Below are 13,315 nucleotides of genomic sequence, written 5' to 3'. Positions count from 1 at the left end.
GGAGAGTGAAGAGCAGAACAAGAACAGCCAGAGGATGGCATGTTCTAGAAAGAGAGCTGCAGCACCAGCTATACCAGTCTCTCTCCAGAATGCTTGTGGTGCAGGGGAGGGTGGTCTGGATAATCGGCCCAGGGTCTTGGGGCAAAAGTGATGAACTGCTCTTCTCTCTCTCTCTCTCTCCCTCCCCGCATTCTCCATTTCACTTTTTTTTTTTTTTTTTTTTTGCGGTACGCGGGCCTCTCACTGTTGTGGCCTCTCCCGTTGCAGAGCACAGGCTCCAGACGCACAGGCTCAGCGGCCATGGCTCACGGGCCCAGCTGCTCCGCAGCATGTGGGATCTTCCCGGACCGGGGCACGAACCCGTGTCCCCTGCATCAGCAGGCGGACTCTCAACCACTGCGCCACCAGGGAAGCCCCCATTTCACGTTTTGGTAGAAAATTCCAATCAGATAATCCATCATCCTTTGTACTCATTCCATTTATACAAACTGCCCTCTGGTCTGCACACCAGCTCCTAATTCTTCTGCCCGCCTGGGAAGGCCCACACTGCTCGTAAGAGATCCTGTTGTATTATTTCTATGACTCCAAAACACTAGAATTTAAGAAAAAGTCTGTAAAACCCATTAAGGACCTGACAGAGAATCTCAGCATTTCCTTACTTTTTGTCTATTTTATTTGGTTCCAGGTGTCAGGAAGCTCACAGCCCAACAAGCCCCCAGTATGGTAGCCACACTGAGTGTTAATACACATGCATATTCCATTTCATCACCTAAACTTTCCACTGGCATCTGACTCACCTTACTTTGGTTGTGTCCTTTAGTTTTTTTGGTTGCTTGACTTAAAAAAAAAAATCTAAGAATAAGTTGAAAAAGTTTCTGAACCCTCCACTGAGGTCAAAATCTTGGAGACAGAGTGGAAGACCAGTAGTCAAGCAGCCTGAGACCAGCATCTCTTGCGCCAGAAGCGGGCAGCCAGTGGGGGACAAAGGTTTCTGTGTGTGGCTCCAGTGCAGAGAGTCTTGGGAAGTATTAATAAATGTGTTCTAGCCAAAGAGGCCGAGGTCAGGTGAGGCAATGACAGAATGGGCTCATTCCTTGCCCACCTGGGGGCTGGGTGTGAGGCCCACAGGGTGGGGGAAGTGAGAGCTGGGATCCATTCGATTCCCTTCGTAGGAGAATCTGAGACTCTGACCCACTGAGCAGGGCAGACCTTTATCCCCACATCCGCCCTGTGAGTGCTGACATATTGAAGATGCTATTTTGAATATTGGTACTTAACCGAATCGTCAGTAACTCCCATAGCTAGAGAACTATCTTCATGTTTCTAGTGACCAGTTACATTGTCTCCAGAATAATTTTGTCTTCCTTGCTAATAGCAGTCCTCCTTCAGGCTGTTTCCTGCCCTACTTATTGGGTCTAAACTCCAAGCCCACAGGTATTCTGAGTGAATCAGAACATGCCAGGGCAAGGTGCATCCCAGAAGGGGCTTCAAGTCCCGTGAATCAGTAATTCTGAGTTAGAATATGTTAAACACCATGCAACAGACTGCATGGGACTAACCAGGGTTTCCCAAATGTTCTTTCTTCCAGAATCTCTGGGACACAGGACACAGGAGGCACCAACCCAGCGTAAGGAAAATTAAAACAAAAAATTTTGGATGCAGGAGAAACCTTGAGATTCATGCTTATTATCTGGCATTTTATTCTCCACAGAGCAAGTCTAAATGCTAAGGTTCTCGTTGTAACCGCGAGGGAAGGAGACCCAACGCTTTCTAAAGAGCACGAGCCCACGAACAGAAATCATTCCTGAAGTGCTTGATCTTCTCTTCATTTACATTCACCATCATTATTTTGTTCTATTTTAAGGTTAATTCATGTAAAATCACAACCAAAAAACAAACCAAAAAATCCAACCTACAGAGGGTTTTAGGAGGAGGTATTAGGAAATAGCGCCATCGAGTTTAGAAAAATATCAACAAGAAGCAACCGAGTAACTGGCTGCAAAAGCTGTTTTATTGGCTGGCTGTTTGGACAGACAGTTGGTGACATTCAGAAGTTTCAGAGAAGCTGTAGTAGAGGAAAGAGGACTTCAGGGAGTCTGAGGGAGTGGGAAAGATGTGGAAGGGGGCAGTGGCAATTTTAAACATTTTTGGTGGTTATCGTAGCACAGAAGCCGGACGGCAGCTTGAGTGGGGGCAAACTTAAGGAATGTTGTGATTTTGCTTTCTCTCTCTGGCTCTGTCTCTGTGTCTCTGTCTGTCTGTCTGTCTCTGTCTCTCTCGCCCCATCTCTCATCTCTCTGTTTTCGCTGTGCAAACTCTCTCCACCTGATGATCCAGTGACCCCAGAAAGGGTCCTTCCTATGGGCTCCGGCACTAAAGGCTGGGGTGGGAGTTCCTGGAGGGCCTTCATCCTATGCCCCTCGGTGACCTGGACAGAGGAAAGGAGAGAGCCCCCTAAGTGACCTGGAGAGAAGCTCCACTGACCGGCTGCCCCCAGGGCCCTGGGGGATGAGGGTGGAACAGGGCCATGGACTCCAGGGCAGAAGGGACTCAGATCACCTCACATGACAAAAAGATCAGCCCCGACTGCTGCAGAAATGCCTCATGATTGTGGAAATATGGCTCTAAGTGAATGGCCTATGCTGGTAAAAAGGTTTTATAGACAAAAGAATAATCTGCTCCTAAAGAGGATCAAAGGACCACGTCCTCACCGGAGAGACAGCTGGAGCTCTTAAAGTGATGCTTTCCAAACAGCATCACAGGGGAGGGGAGGGGTGTTCCCCCCAGACTCAGGACTAAGACCCCAGTGCTTCCCCGGGAACGGGCCCCCGGTCCCCATCTGGCCTGGGGTCAGCTTGGGCTCTGAGATAAGCCGAGGTCCCAATGGTGAACGGTGAGCAGCCAGAGGGAGGATGCTCGGGAGGACTCAGCTTTCCGCCGCTTGGACCTGTGACCAGGCTCCATCCTCTGTCCTTGGCTGTGGCCTGGTCAGTCACCAGACTCATGAGTTCCCTAAACCGTATGCAACATGCAGGGGGTTGTGTGTGTGTATATATGCACCTTCGGGTAGAGGAAGACATCTGTGTCTTATATGGGAATCTTAGAAGTTTTACACCCAAAAACGTTCAAAACTCCTGCTATATGCTGGCATTGCCAATCACACACGCATGGTCCATGTGTGCCCGTCTGCGAATTGGAAAAGCACTATTTTTTATAGCTTTGGTTTCGGATATTTCAGCATGTTTGTCCTTGAATGCTGGCCATGAAGCACTTCGATTCTGATACAGAAGTAAGGGAGCTTTGAGAACTTGTCGTCAAATTCAAATTCAAACGTGTAAATACCATCAGGGACACAGGACTCTGTATAGACCATATGCAAATTGGTATTCAGATTTAGCATCTCACAACTAAAACATAGAATGAACATATTTAACCTGAATGTATGTACTAGTCAGGCTCCTCCAAAGAAGCAGAACCAGTGATATATATATCATATATATATGATATATCATATATCATATATATATGATATTCCTGTGATGTATCTATGTATATACATGGGGAGAGAGAAAGAGGACAAATTCACCCTTCCTCTGGCCCTCAGCGGGCTGGCTGAGCCTCACACCTCCACATCAGGGAGGGGATCTGCTTCACTCAGTTCACTGATTCAAATGTTAATCTCATTGGAAACATCCTCACCATCCCATCCAGAGACAATGTTCTGCCAGCTATCTGGGCACCCGTGATCCAGCCAAGTTGACACATAAAATTAACCATCACATGGCACACTGCTAAAATCATCATAATTTCCTTTCCTAACTGGGAAATTCCTGTATAACTCGTTTTTCAACAGACAGCCATCTCTCCTATCCTCTGTTTTCTGAAATAACCACAATTATGGAAGTTCCTCTGAAAGAACAGGTCCGTTTCTTCTACCTTATCAGCACCTGTGCTCTCCTGTTACGAGAGAAGTGTTGGAATTTTGAGGAAGTCTCCAGTAATCAACTTTCATCAACACAGAAGAAGGAAATAGTTGTGCTGTGAGAGGGTCCAGTGCACATCACCGATGATATTTCCTGGAGGGCTTAAAACTTTTAATGGCCACATACTTTGCAGAAATAATGAGACGGGCTTTCTTTCCAATTTTTTTTTGGAAAGTGTTTAAATATTGACTTTAATTGGTTCAGGACAACATGATTCTGCGTCAAGGTCTTGGAGGGCATCCAACTCTTTTATATATAATTTAAAGTGTAGCTGCCAGATATAAAGCAGAATTATTTCTCAGTTTGCACAAAGACACTGAAAGACAACTGGCGGGCGGGGGGAGTTGAAGGCGGCGTTTCCTTGTTTAGCAAGTGGTTGCATTTGTTCTTGGGCTTTGTAAAGCCTAGGGAAGAAGGACAGGGAAGATGAGGCAGCAGGAAAAGGGAAGATGGTTATGGAGCTGTGCTTGTAGATTAGCTCAAAGTCAGCTCAGGGCTTGGGACGGAAGGAAACTGCCAACATGAGGGATCAGATGAGACTTTGGACCCCGGCCGATACCTTGTTGCAGCTTCTGAGACAAGGAGCAGAGAGTCCTGCAAAGCCCTGGGATGATGTTCCTGTGATGTAAATGGGTGCTCATATAAGCCACAAAAGCTCGGGGTAATTTTTTAGGCAGCAATGGAGAGCTAAGGCACGTGGCATGTCCTGCTGGAGGTAAGCTGTACCCTCCACATGCCCTGCAATTCTCCCTCTTGTATCAGAGAAGCCTCTTCTAAGGCCAAAGTTAAAACAAACAAACAAACAACTCCACCACCAGTTGAAGAACTACTAAAATACATGTACTGCAAAAGAAAAAGCAGGGAGAGATGGCCATGTCTTTCCATAGTTGCTGCAGCCATCTGTATTTTACACCCTGATAGACTGAGCGATGGGTCAGAGCTCATGCGCCTAACTGGAAAGAGTAAGGAATTACCTGCCTGAACCACAATGCCGCTAAAGAGACCTCAGCTTTTGTAAAACAGACATAACCTTAGTGGTCTGACAACTCTAAATGTTATTGCTTTTAATGAAGTATAATATTTTATTCCAAAAATAATACTTGTTCATTGGAGAAAAAGACAATACCTATAATAAGAAGAAAGGAAATTAAAATATCTAAATTTATTTACATCTAAATTTACGTGCGTGCGCACACGCGCACACACACACACACACACACAGGTTCACGGTATTTCTGACCCTGCTTCTTCATTTATTAATATATCCTGAATATACTTCCATGTAAATGGATATTTATCTTCATAACCACACCAGCAATAGAAAATGACTTATATATTTGTATCAAAATTTACTTAACCCATTGTTTGGACTCTTAGTTTGTATCTATTGTTTTCTATATGACAGACAACTCGATGACAAATGGCCAATCCTCTAAATTACAAAAATATCAATTTTATAAGAAGATAAAGGCCTTTTGGCTAAAATAAAATTCAGTGTGCACCAACTTTGGAAAGTGTAGAATGCCCTAGAAAGGGATGGATGATTCTACAGCACAAATCCTGGGCCGGGGACACCTCTGGGCGGAGCTGCACAGCCTGGCGCCGCTCTCCTGCGCCGGGAGAGTGAAGGGCACCCCTGGGACACCTTCAAGATGCCCAGTATCTTCTCAGCATCACTCGCTCAGGCTCAACCCGTTAGAACAGGTGCTCTCAGGTTCTGCAGTCATCAGAATGCGTTGGAACTTGTTAAAAATACACCTTTTCTGGCAGCACTCCCAGAAACTGGACTTCCGTGGTTCTGGTGGAGAGGGAAAAACCAGGCCAGGCGATTCAGATGACCACGGGTGTTTAGAAGTTGCTCCACTACCTCCGGCCCAGGGCAGAGATCAGATCTCTGGCCTTGTCCACAACAGGTATTTGTTTATCTACTGCAATACATTTTTGATGCTCAGAGGGATGAACAGGAGGATAAGGCAAGAAAGAGTGCGGCTTAAGTGCGCGCACCCCTCCCCCTCCTCTGTCCAGGGTGGCCCGCAGTAAACAGCTGTCAGCCGACCACAGGCTGCTCCGGGTGGACGGGACAGCCTTGACTTAACCTATTTTCCCTCTGTATCCACCTGACCGCACATCCGTTGCGCAGGTAGTACGGGATACTGTGCCGCCCCAACTGGAACTGCTGATGCGGCCGCTTATGAAACTCTTTCCTGGGGATGACCCTACCCCAAGCTCAGCGCTGTGTGCGCCGCAAGACTGCGCCCAGAGAAGCATCAGTTCGCACATTCGCGGCTGGAAACCAGCCTAGATTAAGCTCCCGGAAGGGTCGGCTCCTTGTTCATCCATCACCCAACGGACTGGACGTGAGCGCCTCAGTCCCGGAGCTCCCAGCGGAGCTGCGAGCATCAGGCTGGCGACACAGGACACCGCGGTTTCCTTCGCAAGCACTTATCGCCCCTCCAGGACTTTCCTGCCCTTCTCCCGCCCCTTCCATTCTCAGCGCTCGGCCTGGCGCCAGGTGTCGCCAGGGTCCCCGCGCGTCCTCTAAGGCCACGTTCCTTCTCCTCCTCGTGCGGCCAGAGCCTCTCTGGGGACGGAACCGGCGCTTCGTCGTCGCAGCCAGCGCCGCCCACGTTCGCCCACCGACTGGAGGATCCGATGGTGTGTCCTTCCTCCCTCACCTCAGGCCTGAGGAAAAGCTGGGGTGCCCGCGGCTACGAACGCCGCCCCCAGAAGGAATCTTGCGGGAACGGGCGTGCGCCTGTGACGGTTCAGTCCCCCCAGCTGCCGCGGGCCCGGCGCTCCCACCTGCGGCGCTCCGCACCCGCCCCCCCCCCCCCCCCCCCGTTTACTGCGCTCCCCGCGCGTGATGCTGCCACGCTCCCACAACTACGGTGATCCAGCCCACCTGTAGCGCCCCGCCTCCCCCCTACTCCCCCCACCTGCTGCGCTCCCCAGAGATGCTCCCACCCAGCTGGTGTGCTTTCCCCTGACTGCCGCGCTTCCCCCTCTCGATGCTCCTCCCACCTTCGCTGCACACCCTCCTAGGGTGCTTTCCCCTCCCCCACCAGGGATGCTCCGCCCACCTGCGGTGATTTCCCCACCCACCTGCAGTGCTTCTCCTCCCTCTGAGGTGCTTCCGGCTCGTAACGCTCCTCCCACCTGCGATGCAACCCCCCCCCACCAAGTGGTACTCCCCCGCGCGGCTCCCTGAAAGCTGGCGCCCCCGGTCCCGCCTGCCCCGCCTAACCCGCGCCCCTGAGCCCGCCCTTGACCGCCCATTGGCGCGCGCCGCGCGGGCGGGGCCGGCGGTTCCAGTGGCGGCGGCGCAGGAGGGCGCAGTGCCTGCTGAGCACCCTCCCGAGCGCGATCTCCGGCCTGCTCGCCATGGGCGACCACGACGTCTCCCCGAACCCCAAGGGCTCCTTGCGAAAGTTCCTGGAGCAACTCTCCGGGGCCGGCAAAGCCATAGGCGTGCTGACCAGCGGCGGGGATGCCCAAGGTGCGCCACCGCCTCCCCGGGTCCCGGGCCGGAGGCGAAGGGAGGGGACTAGGGAGAAGGGATGTGGGGGTAACCGGGAGAAAGGATGGGGGTACCTGGGAGAAAGGATGGGGGTACCTGGGAGAAAGGATGGGGGTACCGGGAAAAAGGGATGGGGAGCAGGGACCAGAGAGAAAGGATGAGGCTCCAGGGAGAAGAGATGGGGGAAGCAAAGAGAAGAGAGGAGGAGAGCGGGTACCGGGGATAAGAGAAGGGTGGGGGAGAATCCCCGCGCCCAGGAACCTCGGGGGTACCTTCCTGTGGCGGGAGGGGGTGCGGGCCGTGCAGCCTCAGAAGGAGTCACTGCGGAGTCGGGGCGGGGGGGAAGGGAGGGATATGGCAGTAGGATCCCTTACCAGGAAGGTCAGTTTTCCACCTTCACGTTTATTTTTTAAATTGCGACTGGCTACGGGGTCGCCCGGACCGCGCTCGGAGGTCATTTCTCTTCCGAGTCGTAAGATGAAGCCGGACGCCCCTCCAAAGCTTGGCTACAGCGCGGCCACTTCCGATGCCGCGGCTCCCTCCCCAGCTCCCCACCCCCAATGTCGTGGAAAAAACCGCTGGGTCCCTGCGACGCGTCTGCAACCTCGCGACCCCCGAGGGGCGCGGGCGGCGTCCCCGCTGCTGTCCGGCGGGACGCGGCGGGGGACGCACGGGGGTCCCTGCCCGGGGTTGCCCGGCGGCCCGGCACCACCTCGCGTTTCCGCTGGGAAATTTTAAAAACGGTTCTCCTCCTCTCTAATCTCTTGTCCCCTTCCGGCTCGTCACCAAACTGAAAGCTGAAATGGGTCACTGAGCCCTCCCCGCCAGCCTCCCCTGGATGGGAAGGAACAGGAAGCGGGGACTCCGGGGCGTCACCAGCCCCGCAGGCGCGGACTCCAGCAGCCGCCCCCCACCCTCAGGCGTGGAAGCTGATTGCGGGGAGAAGGGGACCCAGACTCGGTGCCCACGGACACACGAAGAGAATATTTCAATGTAAAGCGATGGTGACACAGACGTGCCCCGGGTCCCTAGCGCTGGGCGCACATGGGGGCGCAGGGGTTCCCAGACGCTGGGATTTCCTGATCCCGGTGAATACCTGGGTGGGGCGAGCCAACCGCTAGAAAGTAGCAGGGCTGTGCTCAGGCGGCTGCGTCCTTGGAGCCTGAGGATCGCAGGCCGGAGACGCCTCTCGAGCTAGGTTTTGGTTTTTATTTTACCTTCTTCCTCCTGTCCCGGATGAGTTGAAAGGCCCTGATGCCTCATTTTCACCACACACGGTGCAGGGATGCTTAAACGTTGGGCCCGGCGCCCTCGCCTGCCGCCCACCCTGCCCGTGACCTTCCCTTCGCCCTTGAGCCGGGCGGGGCCTGGGGGGGTGCGACAGGTGGGGCGCTGAGGTTGCAGCCCCGCCCGCCGCGGGCGCGTACGTGATGCCTGGCCAGTCACCGCCTGTGCGCCCCGCGCCCTTGACCCTGGGCACCCCGCCTGCGGCGGGCAGGAGGCGTGGGGGTCCCCGGCGAGTGGGTCCCTTGGAAGCCCCTCCCTGTCCTATTGAAGGTGGCGCTCGCGACATCAGTCACTGTCGCAGCCCCACAAGCCTGCCTTTGCGTCAGCGCGAGGCAGGGCTGGTCTAATTTGGTATTCTAGTAAAGTGGCCCCTGGTATAAACATTGAAGAGAGAAAATGTTGTGATATAAACAAGGCTGGGGTTGGGGAGGTGGCAGAGTGAAATAGATAACATCGCCCAAGTTACTTAAATGATGTGCCGGATGGGGTCTGGCGGGGTCGCGGTGGGGCTGAGAGAGGCTTCCCCGTCAAAGGGCTTCAAAAGCACGTGCCTCTGGAGACGTGGGCTAGCCCAAATTAGGAAGCATCTTGAGTGACTCTTACCCCGGTCTTGGAAAGAGAATAAATTGTTGGCACAGGAAGAGGAACTGGTCTCTTAACCCTCCAGGCTTCAAGATCAGAGTTTCAAGGTCATTTTAGAATTAAGGTGCTCTGTCTGTTGAAAAAAATATGGGTCATTCTTTTGAGTTCCTGTCCAAAAGTCTGCTCAGCTACCTGGTAGCTGGTGCAAAGGCAACTGAGGTAATGATGCAATAGACAGAACCAGCATTTTTTCTGCTACTGATACTTACCTGCTACTTATCTCTGCAGCTTGTGAGCAGTTATGAATAATAGAGGTCAGTAAGTCCACAGCTCTTCTTGTCAGTGGAAAAGATACTTTGAGAATCAAAATTATATGAGAACGTGGCTTGGTCAGTGTATTGTCAGGTTAATGGGAGATCGCCTGATGCTCTGAACTGACACATCTGGGCAGTCCCTGGAGAGCCCACCATGGCCGGGCATCTGGGCATTTTCCCTCAGGCAGAGCTGAGGCTGTAGTCTCCATTTCTTCTTGGACTTCATGCCAAGAGCCACCTCCTCTTTTGATCCTACCTGAGACCTGACTGAACAGTTGAATGCATTTCTTTCCAAGAAAGTTCACCTTAAGATGTGCACCCAGGGACTGATCTCGGCAGGCAGCAGCAGACTTACAGCCCCTTGGAGGAGGTTATTCCTAGAGATGCTCCCTGTTATACCCCTATCCTTTTACCATCTTATCTTGACTCTAAATGGTATCAGTGCTTGATTTTCCCTGAGATGAGAGAGTTTTGCTCACAGCTAATAAAGACCAAGGAGAATAAACACAAGTCTTAATTTCAGGATAGTTTTCGAATCAGATGTGAAATTATGGTAAAATTCCATGTTGAGATGACTATAGCTTCTAGTTATTGAGCTCACTTGATTTTCTAAGAGCTTATGGTTCTTATCTCCAGGCCTGATTACCTGGCTCTAAGACACACACATCCTCATTTCAGAGGTGACGAGAGAGGCTGAAGGGGAAAGAAGTAACCTCATTAAGGTGGCAGGCTCATAGGTGGCCCCATGGCAGGATTTAAATGAAGTTCTGTGAGGTCTCAGCCCCAGACACTTTTCAGTAAGCCCTACTTTTACGGTTGTAACAACTAATTAATACTCAGAGGAGCAAAGCCTGGTTTGCTCAAAATTATGCAGATTATTTTTTATCATAACACCAGAATTTTATTTGGTAAGGCAGGTGGCATTTTCTTTCCATTTTGCAGATTAAAAAATCAAGAAGTATTTAAATAATTTGCCCCAAATCAAATATTTTTTTCTCAAATTAGAGACAAAAAAACTTAAAATTTTTTAAAAACTCAAGTGGAATTTAAGATTGTGCTTTACAAATTACACTGGAAAACAGGACCACTGTGTGAAATTCCTCATACTAAAAATACATAAACTATTTAATTGGTATAAAATGCCTTAATGATTTCTTCAGTAAGTTAATGAAGAGGTAAATTATAATCATCTAAAACAAATAGTGAATCTAAAACTTCAGATAGATATTTAAACATGAGACAATAGCTACCCTACTTACTAGTCAAAAGAAATGGAAGATGTTACATAGATTATACAGATGATTTTTTTTTTTTTTTTTTTTTTTTGCGGTACGTGGGCCTCTCAATGCTGTGGCCTCACCCGTTGGGAAGCACAGGCTCCGGATGCGCAGGCCCAGCGGCCATGGCTCATGGGCCCAGCCGCTCCGCGGCATGTGGGATCCTTCCAGACCAGGGCACGAACCTGTGTCCCCTGCATTGGCAGGCGGACTCTCAACCACTGCGCCACCAGGGAAGCCCTATACAGATGATTTTTACACAGCTTTGATAACAGAAAACGCGTTTGTACAGTAAGAGCATTGGAGTGGCTAAATTGATATAACACCTGATACCAAAGTGATGAAATGCGTGTTTTCCAGTGGAATTTGTATAATATGATTATTGAATAAAATGAAATTCCCCCAGCTATATTCCTGAATCCCCCAGCCCTGGCCATTAAGGAAGACTATTTCGAAGACTAATTCTTGTTTTTTTCATTCTTCGGGTTGCTTCCATTGTCACAAGGAATGTCTGCAAGTTTAAATTGATTTTCACTTTAACTAAAAATAAGTTCCAGGTCAGTGGACAGACTTACCATGACTAGGTATCCACCCCCAAGCAACATTATGTCATACGCCAAAAATGACTCATTGTCTTAGACACAAATTGAGGGCTTCTCGAGGGCCCAGTGCAGCTGAGAATGCACAGAAATGGACCCAGAGGGTAGACTGAACAGGAAAGCTGAGTTCTTTTTGGCCTGTGGCAAAGTAAGCATGAAGACATTGTTTGCAGAAAGCTCACATAGATGGAGTCTATATAAGCCTTTCCACTAATAGGAAGAATTAGCCATAAAAAAGAATGAAATATTGCCATTTGCAGCAACATGGATGGACCTAGAGAGTATCATACTAAGTACAGTAAGTCAGACAAAGACAAATATCATATGATATCACTCATATGTGGAATCTAATTTTTTTTTAAATGACATAAATGAACTTATTTGCAAAACAGAAACAGATTCAGATTTAGAAAACAAACTTATGGTGACCAAAGGGGAAACGTGGAGGCGGGGGGAGGGATAAATTAGGAGTTTGGGATTAACACACGACTATATATAAAATAGACAACCAACAGGAACCTGCTGTATAGCACAGGGAACTCTACTCAATACTCTGTAATAACCTATATGGGAAAAAGAATCTGAAAAAGAATGGATATATGTATATGTATAACTGAATCACTTTGCTGTACACCTGAAACTAACACAACATTGTAAATCAACTATACTCCAATAAAATTAGAAAAAAAAAGAGTGACTAACATCGAGTGACCATGTGCTTAGCAGTAGGCACTAATGCTTCCACGCAGTGACTCATCTGTTTCACGCATGAGCAAGTGAGCTTTGAGATGAACTGGCCAGGCCACGTGGCTGCAGTGAGAAGGGGTGGCCCAGGACATATGTCCATTCACCAGGGTGTGCCCCAGCACAGTACGGGGCACTCAGCAGGTACCCAGATATTTGCTGAATGTCTCCCTCCCGGGATCTCACTGAGTGTGGACCACTTCCTTCTGCAAAATGGTGGGCGACTAGATGTTCTGGCTGTCTTTTCTCATGAAGTCTTTTTTTTTAATATGCTTTTTAAAAATTAATTAACTTATTATTTAGTTCTGGTTGCATTGGGTCTTTGTTGCTGTGCGTGGGCTTTCTCTAGTTGCAGCAAGCGGGGGCTACTCTTCATTACAGTGCGCGGGCTTCTCATTGCAGTGGCTTCTCTTGTTGTGGAGCACAGGCTCTAAGCGCGTGGGCTTTGATGGTTGTAGCGCTCGGGCTTTGTTGCTCCGCGGCATGTGGGATCTTCCCGGACCAGGGCTCGAACCCGTGTCCCCTGCATTGGCAGGTGGGTTTTTAAGCACTGCGCCACCAGGGAAGCCCTCTCATGAAGTCATTTTGATGAATTAAACCTTCACTAATCAAAAGCACTCTTTTTTTTTTTTGGCCCCACCGAGTGGCTTGCAGGATCTCAGTTCCCTGACCAGGGATTGAACCCCGGTCAGGGCAGTGAAAGCCTGGAATCCTAACCACTAGGCCACCAGGGAACTCCCACACAAAAGCACTCTTTTATCTGCAGAGCTGTATCTGGGAACAACTAATGTCTCAAGATAAGAACTTAAAAACGGTCCTCAGAAATGTGAAGTACTGTCAACCAGAGCTGGGCGCTGGTTGGTTCTCCCCTGAACACGTTTTCTTGAACACAGCATCTGGGCCCTGCTTGGGTGGGTTCCTTCCATGCCCACCCAAAACTTTGAGGGCCTGAGAGCCCAGTAAGATGAGAACAGTGAGCATCTCACCTCACACAGCTCTGGGGCCCTCCCTG

General features: G+C 50.0%; 1 protein-coding gene across 2 annotated transcripts in view; it reads left to right on the top strand.

Annotated features, from left to right (window-relative positions):
• Positions 1–7,374: 7,374 nt before the first annotated feature.
• PFKP (phosphofructokinase, platelet) overlaps positions 7,375–13,315 on the top strand; it is a 72,312-nt gene continuing 66,371 nt past the window's right edge. The window contains exon 1 of one of the 2 annotated variants that reach the window (XM_079699742.1): positions 7,375–7,479. The gene's annotated coding sequence lies outside the window, so the exon portion shown is untranslated. The remainder of the gene's footprint in view (positions 7,480–13,315) is intronic. The other variant, XM_079699743.1, reaches the window with a different exon arrangement.

The sequence above is a fragment of the Hyperoodon ampullatus genome (assembly GCF_949752795.1).
Source record: "Hyperoodon ampullatus genome assembly, chromosome: 3".
NCBI classification, from domain to species: Eukaryota; Metazoa; Chordata; class Mammalia; order Artiodactyla; family Ziphiidae; genus Hyperoodon; species Hyperoodon ampullatus.
Note: the sequence above shows the minus strand (reverse complement) of the source record. Positions and strands in the feature narration are given on the sequence as shown.